Source organism: Oncorhynchus kisutch, linkage group LG25, assembly GCF_002021735.2.
Source record: "Oncorhynchus kisutch isolate 150728-3 linkage group LG25, Okis_V2, whole genome shotgun sequence".
Lineage (NCBI taxonomy): Eukaryota > Metazoa > Chordata > Actinopteri > Salmoniformes > Salmonidae > Oncorhynchus > Oncorhynchus kisutch.
Genome location: NC_034198.2, coordinates 17,322,458 through 17,328,457, shown reverse-complemented (window position 1 = coordinate 17,328,457; position 6,000 = coordinate 17,322,458).

Genomic DNA, 6,000 nt, shown 5'->3' with positions numbered 1-6,000 from the left:
TTCCCCTTTCCCCCGATTATCTTTCCCCTCCCCAGTCTCCCTCCATTGCTTTGCCTCTATCCTCTGTGTTCAATCCCTTTCTTCTTTCTCCTCCCCCTCTCTGTACTCCCCCTCTACCCCTCTTTTCCCTCTATCCATCAGTGTCCTCTAGAAGACTCTACTCAGTGATAGGGACTGTCTCCCAAAGGGCACCCTATTCCCTTTGCACTACTTTTGACCAGACATATGTGCCCTGGTCAAAAGAAGTGCACTGTATAGGGAATAGGGTGCCATTTGAGATGCACCCAGGGTAGTGGGATAAGCAGCTATTAGATCTCTACTTGGGCTCGTCTGCTTCAATATCAGTCCAGTGCAGTGGTGTGTAGTGGACGTACGTCTCGGTGCGTGTGAGTTCGTGGCCCTGTCTCTGTGACCTTTCCTCTGATGCTGATGAATATGAATGGACAGATCTGTCTTCACCTCCCCTCTATCCCTCCATCCCAGAATACCATAACCGAGTTACAGTGCCTTCAGGAAGTATTCATACCCCTTGACTTATTCCACATTTTGTTTTTGTTACAGCATGAACACAATCTCCCATAATGACATAGCGAAAACATGTTTTTAGAAATGTTTCCAAATGTATTGGAAATGAAATACAGAAATATCTCATTTACATAAGAATTCACACCCCTTTGCTATGACTCTCCAACTGAGCTCAGGTGAGATGTCACCAGAACTTGATTAGAGTTCACCTGTGGCCAATTCAATAGTTTGGACAATGATTTAGAAAGAAACACACGTGTCTATATAAAGGTCCTAGAGTTGATAGTGCATGTCAGAGCAAAAACTATACCATTAAGTCCAAGGAACTGTTCGGAAATCTCCGGGATTTTGATGCTGCATACACTACCGGTCAAAAAATAACACCTACTCATTCAAGGGTTTAAATTATATTTATTATTGTCTACACTGTAGAATAATAGTGAAGACATCAACACTATGAAATAATACATATGGAATCGTGTAGCAGCCAAAAAAAGTGTTAAACAAATCAAAATATATTTTATATTTGTGATTCTTCAAATAGCCACCATTTGCCTTGATGATGGCTTTGCACTCTAAGCATTCTCTCACCCAGCTTCATGAGTCAGTCACCTGGAATGCATTTCAAGTAGTGTGCCCTGTTCAAAGTTGTGGAAATTCTTTCCTTCTTAAAGTGGTTGAGCCAATCAGTTGTGTTGTGACAAGGTAGGGGTGGGTATACAGAAGATAGCCCTATTTGGTAAAAGACCAAGTCCATATTATGGCAAGAGCAGCTGAAATAAACAAAGAGAAACGACAGTCCATCATTACTTTCAGACATGAAGATCAGTCAATACGGAACATTTCAAGAACTTTGAAGAACTTACAATGTAGAAAATAGTAACAATTAAGAAAAACCCTTGAATGAGTAGGTGTTCTAAAACTTTTTTGACTGGTACTGTATATCTGGGAAAGGGTATCAAATACAATTTTATTTGTCACATGCGCAGCACTGTAAAAACAAAGGGACGGGGGAGTCAATGTAAGTAGTCAGGGTGGCCATTTGATTAATTATTCAGTAGTCATAATGCTTGGGAGTAGAAACTGTTAAGGAGCCTTTTGGTCCTACCTTGGCGCTCCGGTACCACTTGCCGTGCGGTAGCAGAGAGAACAGTCTATGAATTGGGTGACTGACTTTTGGGTCTTCCTCGGACACCGCCTAGTATATAGGAAGCCTGGCCCCAGTGATGTACTGGGCCGTACGCACTACCCTCTGTAGCGCCTTATGGTCAGATGCCGAGCAATTGCCATACCAGGCGGTGATGCAACAATTGACCTCAATTGTGCAACCATAGAACTTTTTGAGGATCTGGGGACCCATGCCAAGTCTTTTCAGTCTCCTGAGAAATGGTGTTGTTGTGCCCTCTTCACAACTGTCTTGGTGTGCTTGGACCATGTTAGTTCGTTGGTGATGCGGACACCAAGGAACTTGAAACTCTCGACCCGCTCCACTACAGCCTCGTCGATGATAATGGGTGTCTGTTCGGCCCGCCTTTTCCTGTAGTCCACAAACAGCTCCTTTGTCTTGCTCACATTGTGGGGGAGCTTGTTGTCCTAGCATCACACTGCCAGGTCTCTGACCTCCTCCTGAGGCTGTCTCATTGTTGTCGGTGATCAGGCCTACCGCTGTTGTGTCGTCAGCAAACTTAATGATGGTGTTGGAGTCGTGTTTGACCATGCAGTCGTGGGTGAACAGAGAGTACAGGAGGGGACTAAGCACGCACCCCTGGGGGGCCCTAGTGTTGAGGATCAATGTGGCAGATGTTTGTTTTTTTAACCCCTTTTTTCTCCCCAATTTCGTGGTATCCATTTGGTAGTAGTTACATTCTTGTCTCATCGCTGCAACTCACGTACGGACTCGGGAGAGGCGAAGGTCGAGGGCCATGCGTCCCCTGAAACACAACCCAACCAAGCTGCACTGCTTCTTGACGCAATGCACATCAAACCCGGAAGCCGGCCGCACCAATGTGTAGGAGGAAATACGTACACCTGGCGGCCTGGTCAGCGTGCACTGCGCCCGGCCCACCACAGGAGTCGCTAGTGTGCGACAAGACAAGGATATCCCTGCCAGCCCAACCCTCCCTAACCCGGATGACGCTGGGCCAATTGTGCGTCGCTCCATGGGCCTCCCGGTCGCAGCCGGCTGCGACAGAGCCTGGGCTCGAACACAGAGTTTCTGGTGGCACAGCTTTGGACCACTGCGCCACCCGGGAGGTGCAGATGTGTTGTTGCCTACCCTTACCACAGGAAGTCCAGGATCCAGTTGCAGTCACTTATGGTCACTGTGGGGACGACGTCATCGATGCACCTATTGATGAAGCCGGTGGCTGAGGAGGTATACTACTCAATGCCATTGGATGAATCACGGAACTTATTCCAGTCTGTGCTATAAAAACAGTTCCGTATTGAGGAAGTCACTGGTACTTCCTGCTCCAGTTTTTGCTTGTAAGCAGTAATCAGGGGTACAAAATAATGGTCTGATTTGCCAAATGGAGGGCGAGGGAGAGCTTTGTATGCACCTCTGTGTGTGGAGTAAAGGTTTTTCCCCCTCTGATTGCAAATGTGACATGCTGGTAGAAATGAGGTAAAACAATTTAAGTTTGCCTGCATTAAAGTCCCCGGCCACTAGGAGCACCGCTTCTGGGTGAACATTTTCTTGCTTGTAGAAAACAATTGCTAGAGTGTTTCGAAGAGCTCAGTATCTCAATCATTGGGAAATGGAAGAAATATGGAACTACCCAGACTCTGCCTAGAGCTGGCTGCACCCCATCTAACTTAACAGAGCGAGAGAAAATCTTAATTATTATTTATTTTTTTACCCCTTTTTCTCCCCAATTTCGTGATATCCAATTGTTTTAGGAGCTACTATCTTGTCTCATCGCTACAACTCCCGTACGGGCTCGGGAGAGACAAAGGTTGAAAGTCATGCGTCCTCCGATACACAACCCAACCAAGCCGCACTGCTTCTTAACACAGCGCCATCCAACCTGGAAGCCAGCCGCACCAATGTGTCGGAGGAAACACCGTGCACCTGGCAACCTTAGTTAGCGCGCGCTGCGCCTGGCCCGCCAAAGGAGTCGCTGGTGCGTGATGAGACAAGGATTTCCCTACCGGCCAAACGCTCCCCAACCCGGACGACACTAGGCCATTTGTGCGTCGCCCCACGGACCTCCCGGTCGCGGCCGGTTACGAAGCCTGGGCGCAAACCCCGAGTCTCTGGTGGCGCAGCTGGCGTTGCAGTAAAGCGCCCTTAACCACTGCGCCACCCGGTAGGCTGAGCGAGAGAAAATCTTAAAGGAAGAATGGGAGAAAATCCGCAAATCCAGATATGCAAAGCTGATATAGACATACCCGAGACGCCTCAAAGCTGTAATCGCCAACAAATGTGCTTCTACAAAACAACATATTTACTCAGGGTGTGAATACTTATGTAAATGAGATATTTCTGTATTTAATTTTCAACAAATATTTGATCCATTTTGAATTCAGGCTGTAACAACAAAATGTGGAATAAGTTAAGGAGTGACCACCACTGCCAATTTTGATGGGGTGATACTTTCTGTACCTACTCACACATGTAACTGTAAGTTGCAGGTGTGTGTGCGTGAGTGAATGTGTGTGTGAGGAAGTGAGGTGATTGATGTGCCTGCTGCCTGTTACTAGTGTGTGTGTGTGACTCACACGGCGCAGGTAGCCCACCGGTACTGGGCCGATAAGCCCCAGACCTCCAAGAGAGAAAAATCAATACACACCACTCCTCAACTCTGCCTGGCTCCGCTGTGAAAGCACGCACACACGCACAGGGATAAGAGGTCTGATGAGGACTCCCAGTGATCGGAAGGCCTCAGGTAACCTTTTCTTATTAAGATTCCTGGAAAAGTTCCCACATAGCCAGCAACTTAACATTACTGTTATTGGCCATGTTTCCTTAAATGGAACAGACATTTCTCTCACTTATTTCAAGACGGACAAAAATGTCCCATCACGAGATTGGGATATGATAAAACTACTCCTCTCTTTCTTCCATCTCTTTGTGGTAGGTCTGTTTCGTTTTTCTACTGTATACAGCTCCACGGATTCTCTCTTCCCCCTCTCGCTGTCCTTTGTTCCCCTTTACTCAATCATCTTCTATTCTTCAATATAGAGCTCTGTTCCCTCCCTTTCTGCCTTCCCATTTTCCTACCTCTCGTCATTGTTATATTCTCTTCTGTACATCACTTTGTATCTCTCCGTTCCACCTCCCCCTTTCTCTCTTTCCAGGTTGGCATGTCGCTCAGGCCCCTGTGGCCTCATTATCAGCCCGGCAGACTGAGGGAGCGGGTCACACACACACACACACAAACAAACACACCCTCTGCCACTCCCTTGCTCTTGGGCAGGTAAATTGTCTCCACTCATCCATGCCATGTAGATTACAGTTTCGTAATCACCAAGGCAACGGGCGAGCCAGGGTCAAACACTAATCTAGGCTCTAATTAAAATGTAGCTGGTGCAGCTCATCAAAAACAATTAACTCACAATAACAGGGACAGGCAGGGAGTTGAGGAGGAAAGGAAAGGAACAACAGCAGCATCTCTCTTTGTCTGCAAGTTTCTTTCTACGAGGAACAGAAGGAAGGGAGAGGGCGGGGTGGGAATGAGAGAAGGAGCTAGAGAAGCATTTGCCATATGTGACCACTTCCAAAATGAGAGTGAGAGCGAGCTGAATATGACAGGCGAATGGGGAGGGAGACAGAGATACAGTACAGAGGAAGAACTGCAGAAGGGTAGAAGCGTCCCTAACCTGCCTCACAAACCATTGGCTGGGGATGGAAAGAGAGAGGCAGAGAGGAGAACAGGCATTTGAGGGAGAGAAAAAAAATGAGGCAAAGTGACAAAAGGGTGACAGAAGCCAATCTGACAAGTAACAAGTGAAGTCAGGACATGACATAACTAGAACAGAACACAGGGCCTCATCATCCTTCTCTCGCTCTGCATCCCTGGTCTCCCTCTCCATCATCTCCCTCCCTCTCTCTTTTCCCATCCTTCTGCTCCCTCCCCTTGTTCCTCCACAGATGCACTCGTCTGCCAGCATGTGTTCTTTCATTCTGTCGTTCTCGTGGCCCACGCCATCTCTGTTGGGGAGGGGTTTGGCAGAGAGAAAGAAGGGATGAGAAGTGAACGAGTGTAGATGGCTCGGTGGAACCGTTGTCCCTCATTCTTTCTTTCTCCTACTCTCTCTCTCGGGGGACAGGAAGATGGAGGTTGTTTGACCCAACGGTTCTCACTTATTCTGGTTTTCCTTCCTCTCCTCATCTTGTTGTTTCCTTCCTTCTGTCTTTTTTTTCTCCGTTCTTTCGTTTCTGCCGCTTCCAAAGCCCAGAGCGGGACCTCCAGAGACGAGCTCCCTCGCTTCAGCCTCCAACATCCCCGGACCCATCTGTCTCACACACACACA